At 37.1% G+C, this 12,632-nt stretch overlaps 3 protein-coding genes across 16 annotated transcripts in view; 2 read left to right on the forward strand and 1 right to left on the reverse strand.

Moving 5' to 3' along the window:
* The window catches only part of LOC129578778 (mediator of RNA polymerase II transcription subunit 14), a 310,854-nt gene that overhangs the window by 236,894 nt on the left and 61,328 nt on the right, over positions 1 to 12,632 (forward strand). The gene's annotated exons all lie outside the window — the stretch shown is intronic.
* LOC129578805 (uncharacterized) overlaps positions 1 to 12,632 on the forward strand; it is a 298,644-nt gene that overhangs the window by 224,684 nt on the left and 61,328 nt on the right. The window lies entirely within an intron of this gene.
* The window catches only part of LOC129578779 (uncharacterized), a 66,290-nt gene that overhangs the window by 24,793 nt on the left and 28,865 nt on the right, over positions 1 to 12,632 (reverse strand). Inside the window, exon 1 of one of the 14 annotated variants that reach the window (XM_055467871.1) lies at positions 6,710 to 6,772. The exons of the other annotated variants lie outside the window; for them this stretch is intronic. The gene's annotated coding sequence lies outside the window, so the exon portion shown is untranslated. Of the gene's footprint in view, positions 1 to 6,709; positions 6,773 to 12,632 lie in introns of those variants that run through there. 14 annotated transcript variants of the gene reach the window in all.

Here is a 12,632-nt window from a genome sequence, read left to right on the forward strand (position 1 = left end):
CATAAATAACATCATCTTTGTTGATCTATTTCATTAAATTAGTTCGGATGTTGTCGATTTCGTTGGAGTGGCCGAATTACAAGGTCTCTCTTTTGAAAAATTCCGGTGTTGGCGGAACACACAAAACAAGTGCATTCTATTAAACAAAAATTATGAATTGATTCAAAAGTCTACTTTACTTTGATCTTTTGCCGGCGTGCGCGACGCGCCAATCGCATTCAATGTTGTTCAAATGCCGATAACTTAATAAGATAATTACATTTAATTCGCTTGAAACGTCGAGAAAAATAATTAATTAGAATGGTAGATAAGAACAATCAAATGTGCATATAATGGACTGGTGATTTGTTCAAGAGCACAGATGATTCTTATGTGATAACAAACATCAGACTCTCAGTAATGTGGTCATAATACAGTAATAATTTAACTTGAATAGAAATAAGAATAATTGTATTTACCAATAGCAACCAGGAAGTAATTAAAATAAATAAATAAATAATCGCATCTGTCAATGCTTAATGCGAAAAATGAGCCGATCTGGCTAGTTTTAAGAATTAATGCGTCCATGTGACGGTTTACTCTCATCAGCATCAAAATATGTTTTTTTTTTGGATTTTCTGCTTCAAATGTTTGGGCTTAAATATTTTCATGTGAAACCGTTCAGGCATATGACAGTGGAAAAAAACACCGCTAAAAACTTCTTCATCGGTTCAAGTCAAAAAGCTGCATTGACAACAAAAATGCCATTGTTGTCACGAAAATAACAATGAGACTGAGTTTTCTTTGAAGTGTCCATCACATTGATAGAGTGGAACCAACCAAGCAAACAAACATAAGCAACATAAAAGGAGCGAAAAAAGACACACGTAAAGATCAAGTGTAAATAGCATGAATTTTGGGTTTGGTTTTGGTGTGGTTACTTATTTCTTCTTCTTCACATTCTTATCGGAATATTTCCATTTAAGTGCATATAATAATTGTCGCTTGCAGCACTCTTCAGAAAGCGCAGCGGGTATCAGCTGGCATTTATGCTAAGTATTTTTTTCGGCTTCTTCTTCTTAATTTTGATATTTGAACATGTAATTAATTTGACGTTAATTTTCTGTTGTGCGTGTGTTTTTTCTTCTTCAATTTTTGGACGCAAGCCGATGCGACCGAAGCGAAGCTCATTAATAATGCCAATCTGTTGAGTTAATTCGTCATTCATGACTTTATTTTCACGCTCACGCCTGATGCTTTATCACTTTGTCGCAATGTGCTCTCTCACTCTCCCTCAATTTACACACGTGAATCAATCGAAGAATGGACGAACGGAAAAAAATGAAACAAAGAACCAAAAACTGGAATGTTTGTCATAATTTGATACATGATTTTCTTGTGGATGAAACTTTTTTTTTCTCAGGAGAGAGAGAGAGAGAACAACCTGAAGGAAATTAAAAGTTTTCAATGCCGAGCGAATGGATTGACTTGTGGTCGGGCTGCATGTGGAGTGGACGTGTGCGTAATGCCATTCGACAAATGAAAAATGAATGTTTATGTGTGATTGTTATGGTGCGTGAGATCGTGAGACACATTTCGAAAGTAAATATGATGTCCAAGTGAGAGAATCTTAAGCCACAAAAACCAATTATCAGTTTCTCATTTTAAAATTGATGTAGGTTCCGATTGGTCATCATTTTTCATGAAATTCGGGTATGTGCGTCTCTAGCTCTGTGTGTATGTGTGAAAGGTTCTTTTGCTTTCTTCACCTGGATGAGACAGTTTAAGATTGACGCTGACGCAATATTTCATGCTCATGTACACTCCGATTGACATAGACCGACCACTCTCTATGCGATAGCTGTTGAGCACAAACCGTAGGAATGTTTTTATCGATAGGGGATTCGTGTTGATGCATTATTATTCTCTCCAAAGAAAAAATGTATATAAATTCATTCGGGATAACGATAAGCCGATTTGATGCAGTCAACGACCCTCCTGGAGTCTGTCATACCCAAGAAGGAAAATATAAAACACGCACACACACACCCAATTTTGGACAGCTCTCAGACACACAATTTATTTTCAATTTCGATCGAATTCAAATTCAACGCGATGGCAACCGAATCGAATACATGAACAGTTGTTGCGAAAAATATTTCGCCTCTGAACGAAGATTGAGAAGATGTCACGAGGTTTGAATTTCCGTTCGCAATCATTAAAAATTATCGAAGACGTGTTTGGCATTGTCATCGTGCACGTTTCGAAATCGTTGATTTTGACGACAACGACGGTGACGGCGACGATAGAGAGGACGCCCGATTCTCAACTTTTATGTTTATGTACATGCATTTCATTCACTTGGCAATATTTCATAATTATCATTTCTCTTGATTTCAACTTGACGCCTACGTGACATTGAAAACTGCATTTTGTTTGTTCCAATTTTCAATCAACGCACATCGAACAAACAACACTATCAAATAGAAAGAAAAAAGCGAATAATAATTTTTAATCTCAAAAATGAAGAAAATACAAATTAAGCATTCCAAATCCATTGTGATTTGAAATACGTAGCACGTCAATGCGACTAGCCAATGGTGTGTGCTATCATTCGTTCAAATCATCTTAAATATATATATATACAATTTTCAATGTGTATTTTCATTGGCATTGAAATGCAGGCAGATTGAAATACAAATCGAAGAAAGAGAAAATAATACATGAATTGAAACGTCGTTAATTCATCCAACATTCTTTTGCCATTTATTTTTATAAAGACATCGCGTTCTGAGACGACGCGTTAACATTGCTCGATGACAGAGATTATACACACTTTTGGCTTGGTGGATTTTATTACCTAATCCAATTTATCAGCTTGACGCATACACTATAGTTCTACATTCAACTGCACAATGCATTTGTGTGTGTTCCTTGTGCGTGCCCATGAAGTGCATTCAGCGGGTCATGATTGCCATTAACTACTGTGTGAATACTAGATTGTGTGACGATCTTGACAGAAATGGCAACGAAAAATGAAATATGCTTCCGTTGCTACAATTTTCTATCGTTCTTTCGATGCGGTTTGCGTCATTGTGGTTTTCTTTCCCCAATGACACTTCACTGGATTATGAATCATTTTGTACGGTGGACATAAATTATATAAATTATGGCCACACTCTTTCATCAGTCCAATATCATTTTCATTAGATTTCACACAATTGAGTGCTGCCTCTCTTCCCTCATGATAAAAAAGATGGAGAGAGAGAAAAGGGCAAAAAGCATTAATTTTTTGCATTTCAATCATGTGCGCTTCCTTTCGCTATCTTAAAAGAACGTTTCATAAATCACAAGGTTGTTCCAAATCATCGTAATGTGTGGGACCGTGTGCGCTCTAATCAAGTTAGACACTCTATTGCCTTTACCATGCGCTATCATTTTGGAACCAAAATTATCCAATTATGATTTTATTCGAATTCGAATCGTGTGCACATGTGCATCGCGCGCCTTCGCTTTGCATGTTTGCCGCCTTTTTTCTTTTGAATTCAATTTCGAACGGTTTTTCGGAATTTGTTTTTCTCCTCTGTTGAAAAGAGTTTTTGAAACGCATTTACAGGCGAAAGCAGAAATAGAGAGACAGAGAGAGAGACCGAGAGAATTCAAACAAACGCACCGAACACCAAAAAAAAAACACCCAACCATATCAGTTATTTAAAAAGCCACTCAGAGATAATTATGGCTGACTGAATCATAGATTAATATTAATGGAACCCGCATGCTATAAAAAGTCAAATTCTCAATCAAAATGTTTCAATCACTACTGGTCCCCGTTCAAATAGTGAACGCTGCTGCTGCTGCACAAGCGGCAGCACCAGCCGTGTTTATGCTGCTATATGACATTCCAAGAACCACCCAAACGTATAGATGAAAAGTAAAATTTAAAATAGAATTTAAACGGGACGTGAACATAGAACACGACGAGATGAACAACAGCAACAACAACACACGTTAACGTACTCAAACAGCAACACTAGTTTATAAAAGAAAAACTAGGAGTGCACAGAAAATAACGCCAACACAAAGGAATAGTTTTATGATTTCTTCAACGTAAATTTAATCAACTTGAACAGCGAATGAAATTTTCATATAGTCAAAAATCTTGATTGTGAAAAAAGATTTCAAGTGAATGTTTATCTCATCATTTTTTCGTTCTTTCTCTCTCTCTCTCTCTCTCTCTCTCTCTCTCTCTCTCTCTCTTTCTCTATCGGTCTCCCTGACGACTGCAATCTCCTTACAGCAACGGTATCGAAACCTTTTTCGAGCCACAAAATACCACCAGATGACAACCAAGAGCGCTCGTTTGACACTCTCTTCGCTTTCATCGTTGCGATTCATTCGGCAGCTCTAACTTATGCATAGCATATTGTGCTTTTACCATTTCTTCTTTATAACTTCATTTTATGAGCATTCAATATTCTTTCCCTGTCGGCACAAGGAAATGCAACTGCACCAGCCAGCAAATGAACGAAACAGAGAACACCGAGCGAAACCCATTTCAAAGAAAATCAAAACTTTTTATATATTCAGTTTTTTTATATGAAAACTAAAAAAAATTGATACAGATTCAAGCGATGGCAAAAGAGAAATACGTGTGTTAAAGAGATAGTTTTGTGCTGTTCTGGATCTGTGTCCGTGTGTGTGTATGTGTGTTTTTCCATTGAATAAGTTGAAAAAGGAATCAAAACTTCTAAACCGAATGAAATGGAATGAATGAATATAATTTTTGAGCGATGATTATATCAATGCCGTGTTGACCTTTCAGACATGATTTCAACAGAAAACGACCCATAGCCGAATGGAGTGCAGCAGCAGCAGCAAAAGCGTTGAACGGAATTGCCTGGCATTTCAAAATCTGTGTGACGATACGCACCACACATGTAGCTGTCGGCTATCGTTTGTTTTGACAAATATTTTTCTCATCCACTTGGATGAGTTCTGGTTTTCCTTCGGTTTCGTTGGTTTCGATGAAAAGGACAAAAAAAGAACCTTGATAGCTGGGTAATTCGTTATATTATTCTTTCTCTCTCTGTGAGTGAGTGTTTGTGTCTTGTGTCTTCTTTGTTTTCCGCTTAGAATGTTTACTAAGAGTGCCAACGAGAAACTTTATATCCATTGTGTATATTTTTTCTCTCCGGATGGTCGTTTGGAATGTCTTTCGTTTTTAGCCTTGTTATGATGGATTCGCATGGGTCCGTTGGGATTCAAATATGTTTATCAAAATATTTCTTTTTTTTCTCGTAAATTAGATCAAAAACCCGAACGTTCACACAGAAAAGAAAAGTGCTAAAATTCAACAATGACAAATGAAGTTGTAGTTGAATTGGAACTGATTTTTTTAAAAAGGATTTCGGTGAACCGACCAGAAAAAGAAAGCAGTTGATATGAATCATAAATATTAATTATGTGCGTGCACGTATGCTGCTAATGGATGACATAAATGAGATTCTCTAAATTATGAATTTAATGTGCTTCTTGTAACCAATGATTTTCTCGGTTAACCGGAGTAGAAATGGCAGCCGGTACGTTTAATGAGCGTTGATTGTTGGCAATATATAAGCCATGGCACATGGTAATAATTAGAGAAAACCGAGAGAATGAAGTCGCATTTGAATTTATTGTGCACGAAAAATAACATATTTTATTTGAGAGCAATGGCAAACGTACAACTTATTTTTATTTTTTACCCCCGACCATGACACCGTAAGCGCCGCGCTGAGCAATTCATTTTCAAAATATGGAAACATAAAGTGTTATCATGTTACAGTTTGCGTTGGAAATTGTTCAGTGCGCCGATACACTTCTTTGCGCTTCGGCAAAACTATTTTTTATTTCGAACGCGTACGGAATGGCAGAGGCAAAAGGTATTCTCATTTGAATGGTTCTCGGTAGAGTGTGTGGTTTGCTGTCTTCATTTGGCCAAAAACAGAAAATCGATACATTGTTTTTGCCATGGCGAAGGCATGAGTGCGCGGTACCGAAGAAAAAAGCGAACAAGAGATAGAGAATCGGCTTTGCCCTCTGGAATTTTTTTGCCTTTGATAAAAACAGCCCATATAAATTATTATTAATATAGTAGAGCGTATCATTAGAGCATCCAAGCATTCACAAGGATCTCTCTCTCTCTCTCTCTCTCTCTCTCTGCCGTTCCCATAACGAAATGTAGCGCATTAACGCAGAAATAACATAACAGAAACAGCAACACCGCTGCACAAACACACACGCACCGTATACACGATAATTCACTGATGAACTTTCGCTTGAACCGTGGAAATTGAATACACACTGAGGCGAGCAAAATTCAAGGGAATAAGAACGAAAAAGGCACTCACTCGCTCAAACACACTTTCTTGTTGTCAAATTGACGCACATTTTAACCAGCAAATTGTTTACGTTTGTTTGTGGCATCGCAAATATGTGACATTGTGCGCGGCTGTCGTTGCCTCAAAGTCGCAAAATTGAGCCACTTGATTGCTACCTATCAATCAGTTTTTGTGATCTTTGCTTATCGATGATTTCATTCCTCGCAACAAATTGAACTTGATGTCATTTTAATTAAAAGTAAAACAAAAGAAGTCAAAAGCACGCACTCTCACACATTGACAACCGGTTAGCAATAGCAACGTGCAAAGAGTTATTAGTATGGCAAAGTGGCGTTAAAAGTGAAATTTACCGTTAACATCTAGCAATTTTTAGAAAGCAATATTGATAAACAGCAATCAGTTACGCGTCACACATTCTCGCTCGTTTTCACAATAACCACTTGACAAGATCAATACTTATTGTATATAGTCACGCACTCGCCGGCTCCGGTAATACAAAGATGTGACTGAAAAAAACGCAGTGCGTGCCTTTCTTTATGTACAAAACGCAATCAAAGCCATTTGATAAGAATTATCGCATTACAAACATTCTCCAGCCGATAAACGGAATGAATTCACATTTTTATGCTTTGGTGAATCTTTCTGCTTCATAATTACAAGAAAGCATTCCGTCTTCCTCTCTATCTCTCTCTCTCTTTCTCTCTCATGTGCGCTAAGCAGCTCCCTCATTCGCTCGCTGACTTCAAGCCGCAACAGCGTTAGAATTTCTATTCCTCTTCCTTTTCACTGCCTTCAGACACATTCCAACGGATTGTATTACGTTGCATTCACGCTCGTGTGCATTTATGAAGCACTCAGTGATAAGATTACCGCGTTAAATCCTTTTTTCACTCCTTTCTTCGTTCAGTTTTGTTTGTTTATACAAAGAAGACAGACAGAAATATGCTCGCACACAAAATTGAAGAATATGTGTGCCATGAGCAAACATAAAATGGCGCTGAAAATGGCATATTCATTTATCTAAAGGGAAAAGTTTGTGTGTGTGTGAGAGAGAGAGAGAGAAGAGTTTGATTTATTTGGGCAACCAGGTAAAATATACGAATTGCATACTCGAAGTTGTCACATGTCTGAAACTTCTCTCTTTCCCACCGTGTGCTAGGTGTGTGCTAGTCGTCGTCGTCGTCATTGTATCCGGTTGACGGTGTCATTTCTTATCCAATTTTTGATCATTTCTCGATGGCATTCAAAAGAGTTCGTATGTCATTCATTTTGAACGAGATGCCAAAGTAACGAAAGACACAAACAACACAACGACAATGACACTTCAAATTGTCCGTATAAAATTTACAGCGAAACTACTGAATTTCACCGTCTTAAGTTACTCCATAATTCGTCGGAGAGAACAAAAAACGAAGAATGTTCAATGTTTAATGTGAAAATGGAAGGAGAAAAAAAAGCGAATGAAAAAACAGTAACGACGACGACGAATTTTACTTCACGTCATCAATTAGGTCACAAAGAATCGGTTATGCAGCGGTCGTAAATTCATTAAACAAAGTTTCGTACAATGAATTTGTAGTAGCAGACGGTCTATTGAAACTGAACAAGTTTTATTCATATCACCATCACGCCAAGATGCTTGATAACGCACAATCGATAAGGCGCCGTCGAGTAATTTTTCATTCAACCGTGCGTTGATCACCGTGCGGTGTTGAAACATTTGCCACACATACACACACACACACACACATACACATGCTCGCAATCGCGCATTCACAGAATATTGTGCACGAGATACGCCACAACTGCTAGGCATTTCATTAATTTTCGAAGGAAAAAAAACACGAAAAATTCGTATTTCGTTAATTCGAATGGAATGAAAAACGGCTACAAATAAGATAATTCACGTCAAATTCATCCACTTTATGAATGACTAAATTGAAAACGACGATGTGAATGCGATCGAGCGAGCAAGCGGGCGGGCTGGCGACCGAATATGTGTGCGACGCGTATGTGCTTTGGTGCTCAGATTTCGTGAAAAACTGAGAATCGGATGCTTTTGTGACGTTGACACACAAATTTGTTTGCTTGTTCGTCGAACTTGAAGCTATTATAACGTTTTATAACCACTTCACTTTTGGTGTGTACGGTATATATTTCCGTCTGGTAAGGCGATCAATTCAACCAGCGAGTATTTAGTTCACCGAAATAAAAGAGCGCTCACACACTGACTGACTGAATGAGTGGTTTACTTCAAATGCGATATGTGTGCGTTCGTTCGCGAGAAATTAAAATGGTTCATAATAATGTACCATCGCATAATTTCCAGGCTGCATTAAAATGCGTACAAACCATTTCATTTATTCCGTTTATGCGTCATGATCACGGGCACACACTATATTGAATTGAAATGACAGCCAAAGCGAATGTTGGAACCGACAGAAGGAGAGTGAGCGAGGGAAGAAGAAACAAACACACAAATGTTTTATAGCAATAATATAATATGTCAAGATAAAGATAATATGCAAGTTATTTACATAAAACATAAGAATTATTTGAGTTTTTCTCCAGTAATTGAGAATAGTGCAATAGTCAATGGATGTTGAGTGCCTTGGCTTGCATTCATCTTGAGCAGCATGATAAAAAAGCGAACAAATTAAACCAAGAGAGAGAGAGAGAAAGAGAGCGGAATCTTGAGTTATATGCTCAAGTGGTGCGGCATTATAATAGTGACGCCAGTCATCCACCCATTGAATCAGTGTAATCACTTTGTTTGTTTGTTCATGTTTTTTTTTCTGTATTCAATTGCGACAAAAATTAAAATGAACCAAACGTGAAATGAAAGGATAAATTGAAAACGGCGAAAAACAAAAAAGCAAGAGGAAACAATCGGGAAACCTTTTAACAAGGTTTCAATGCTGCTGAATCGACATTCATGTTTTTTTCTTCTGTGCACACATTTTGAGTGCATCCATAATTGAATATGTGTTTATTTCAGTAAAACTGCATTTTATGTACATCAATGCAATGCAATGTTTGATCTGATAAATTTCAATTTAATTAAAATCAAATATTCATCGCCGTTCGGTAGAACCAAATACAAAAAAAAGCCGTCAAATGAGTGAAGTTATAGTTTTCTGCGCGACCATTACAAATGGAACCACAATTTGTTCATGCTCAAAGCAAATCGGCCAAATTATTTCGGTGTAGCCGCGAGAGTGAGAGTGTATTTAAATAAATGCTCGGTCTATCCTATTAGATGGTAAATAACTATAACCAAATCGTTAGTTTATCGAAAATCATACCGGACTAATACAATATTCAATAAATAACTAATTTGAGTTTGCAGAAAATTAATTCAAATAGTCCTATTTGAACGTGTATTTTATAGTGATGTCGAATTTATGTGAATTAAATTACGGTGGTGCGTCAAACAGATATGGAAAAAAGCATCTCCATGGATACAGAAAGGGAAAAAAATCGTTGGCTTTTTTATACTAATACCAACATATCGCTGTCGAAACCATTGAACATTTATGCATAAGCGCAAAATAAAATTAAATAAACCACGTACGTAAATACGAAGAGAGGGGAAGGGAGAGAAAGGCAAGAGAAAAATTGATCCGACCGACATAAAATTCTATTTCCGATTTTTCCACCAATTTTTCATGCAGGATTCAAATGAAATTTGCTGTCGGCGAGATGGTTTATATTTTTTTTTTCATTTCCATTTTGTGCTTAAAGAAAGGTTAAACATGATATTCTGTGCAGCCCAAATCATGGATGCAATTTTTTTTTATCTGTTGATCTTTTTATAACAATAATTTTGATTGTGTACTCTTGTTGTTCGGTTTTCTCTCTCTCTCTCTCTCTCTCTCTCTCTTTGCTGCCTCGAAAAGCAGCATCGTGATCGTTTATTCATTTGACCTACGCGATTGTGCGGGATTCCATGCAGCGGAATAATCGTAAATTGTAAAGATATTGAGGCAATGGAAATCACGTTCACAGAGCCGAAAAAGTGCGAATCAACGGGAGAGAGAGCCAAAAAAAAGGATGCAAATCAAACATCAGACACAGATGCACACAAGAATTCGGGCCGAGAGAGAGAAAAAAGCGACGATACCGAACAAAACGATTGCTATTACTTTTATTGTGTCCATGATTTTCCATTCTGTCTGCGTTATTTTAATTCAGTTATACAAGGCGCAATCGTTTATTGTTGTACGTTTGCCGGGTATTTTCGGCTATGTTGTTATACATCTAATTGTGAGTAGAATTAGTGTGTGTTCTGTACATACGTCAATCGTATGTTACTTGCGATGTTTTGGCAAAAATGCGACAAAAACTGGCAGTGACTAAGTACTAACTCCAATCCATAATTTATTGTAACAGGACTTCATTGACAATGAGTGAATATTGATTTTTTTTTGCTGTGTATGTTTGATTGTTACCCGGTTGAGATAACTAAATCAACGAGCAATTTGCCACAAATCGTCTTTGCGACACCCTAGACGCTAACGCGCTTTTATGTTATTGTGCAAAACGTTTCATTCAGCTGGGTTGTGTTCGTGTTATTTGGCAGTAACACACAACGAGCAAACAAACAAACGAGAGCGAAAAAAAAAATTCGCATATAATATAATATTCAACTACAGAAAATTGAAACAAGCGATCGCTCCGATTCTTAAATCGCATAAACACACATATTTTCTTTCATGAGGCAGCTCAATTTGTGTAAAACTCTCTCCACTATTCCACAGCATGAGGCCGGAATGCTAAATAAAAATAAAAATGCGCATGCATAAATTTTTCCACTTTAGCAACACAAAGTTGTTTGCTGTTTTTTTTCCTTCTTAAAAGATGAATAAAAGATGTACTGTGACCGTATTGGCTGTGTTTGTGTGCCATTTTACTCTTTTTTCTCTCTGTGTGTCGCTCTGTCTCACTTTGGTGCGAAGAAAAAGAGCTGCGCTCTTCGTCATTTTAAAACAAATAACTACGATTTGGAGCGACGCTGTCGCTGTTGAAATCCTCAAGCGAGTACGTGCATATTTACAATAGTTTTATTTCCTTTCTTATATTCATTTGATAATAAAAATTGTTCGTTGGCATTTTTGTTGTCGAAAAAAAGGGCAATTTAGTCTAGCATTTTAATTTGAAGAACAGCGATCAGCGACGACGAGCAATTGTTTGCTTGTGTGTGATGCGCGAATATGTTTTAATCGTATTTGCATACATTTCGGCATTCCAACGGAAGACGAAATTCAAATGAATGACTAAAGTTTTTAGGCAATTGAACGTCATGATGTTTGCTCTTTCTCGCTACCTCAATCTCTCACTCTAACCCGATCGGTATTCCCGTCTCCGTTGCGACATCGGCGAACAAAACGAAAATAACCTTGGCTCGAGCTCTTGCTTGCAAATAATATAATGGACAATTACTGAAGCCATATATTAACATACATTGGGAAAATGCGCCGAAGGATAAATGATCCGAGTCATCAGTATAAATAAATCAATTAAGATTTAACTCAACCAAAAATGAGGGAATTTCATATAGAGTGAAGCCGGTGAGCCAGCCGGCTGCATCATACAGATATACGTACGTATGTATATATGGGCGATATCGATGATGACGATATTGCATACATGTAGCAAAAGACTTAGGCAATTAAGATGAATGCTTCAAAAGAATGAATAAATTACATTGCAATTGACAACGATCTAACTGTGTGTCATTCGATGCCCTACACATTTCCAAGTGCTTAACCCGAAAGTCATATTAAGCCATGATGAACGCAATAGCTGAACTAATTCGGCACAAGTATCGCACACATTCATTCTCTTCTCTCTCTCTTGTTTTTTTTTTGTTTCCGTCGTATTCCATTGCGAACAATAACGTTTTCAGATGACATTTGTTCTGAACCTTACCCATTTTTTAGGGAAACGTTTTCAAAATTTTCCACCATTTCTTTCGGTCTTTAATCCTATTAGTGTCTGCAGTGTCGCATTTCAAACAATCATATCAATTAAGTGCATTTTCAATATTTCCATAGAATTCACTTTAGAACTAAATGAAGGTGAAGCGTACCAAACAAACAGCAAAAAAAAAACTTTAATGGAATTAAAAGAAGCGTGCACTAAAAATCAGTAGCATCATTTCCGACAGAAGATTTCAACCCTCTCTGCAAATGGTGAAAGAGTATTTCCATTGAAATCAATTCCATTTCAGAGTCAAACACAGCCGAATCATGCCGAATATAATGTGCAGCC

Source organism: Sitodiplosis mosellana, unplaced genomic scaffold (assembly GCF_009176505.1).
Source record: "Sitodiplosis mosellana isolate CC-2019 unplaced genomic scaffold, AAFC_SMos_1.0 Smas_scaffold_6226, whole genome shotgun sequence".
Classification (NCBI taxonomy): domain Eukaryota; kingdom Metazoa; phylum Arthropoda; class Insecta; order Diptera; family Cecidomyiidae; genus Sitodiplosis; species Sitodiplosis mosellana.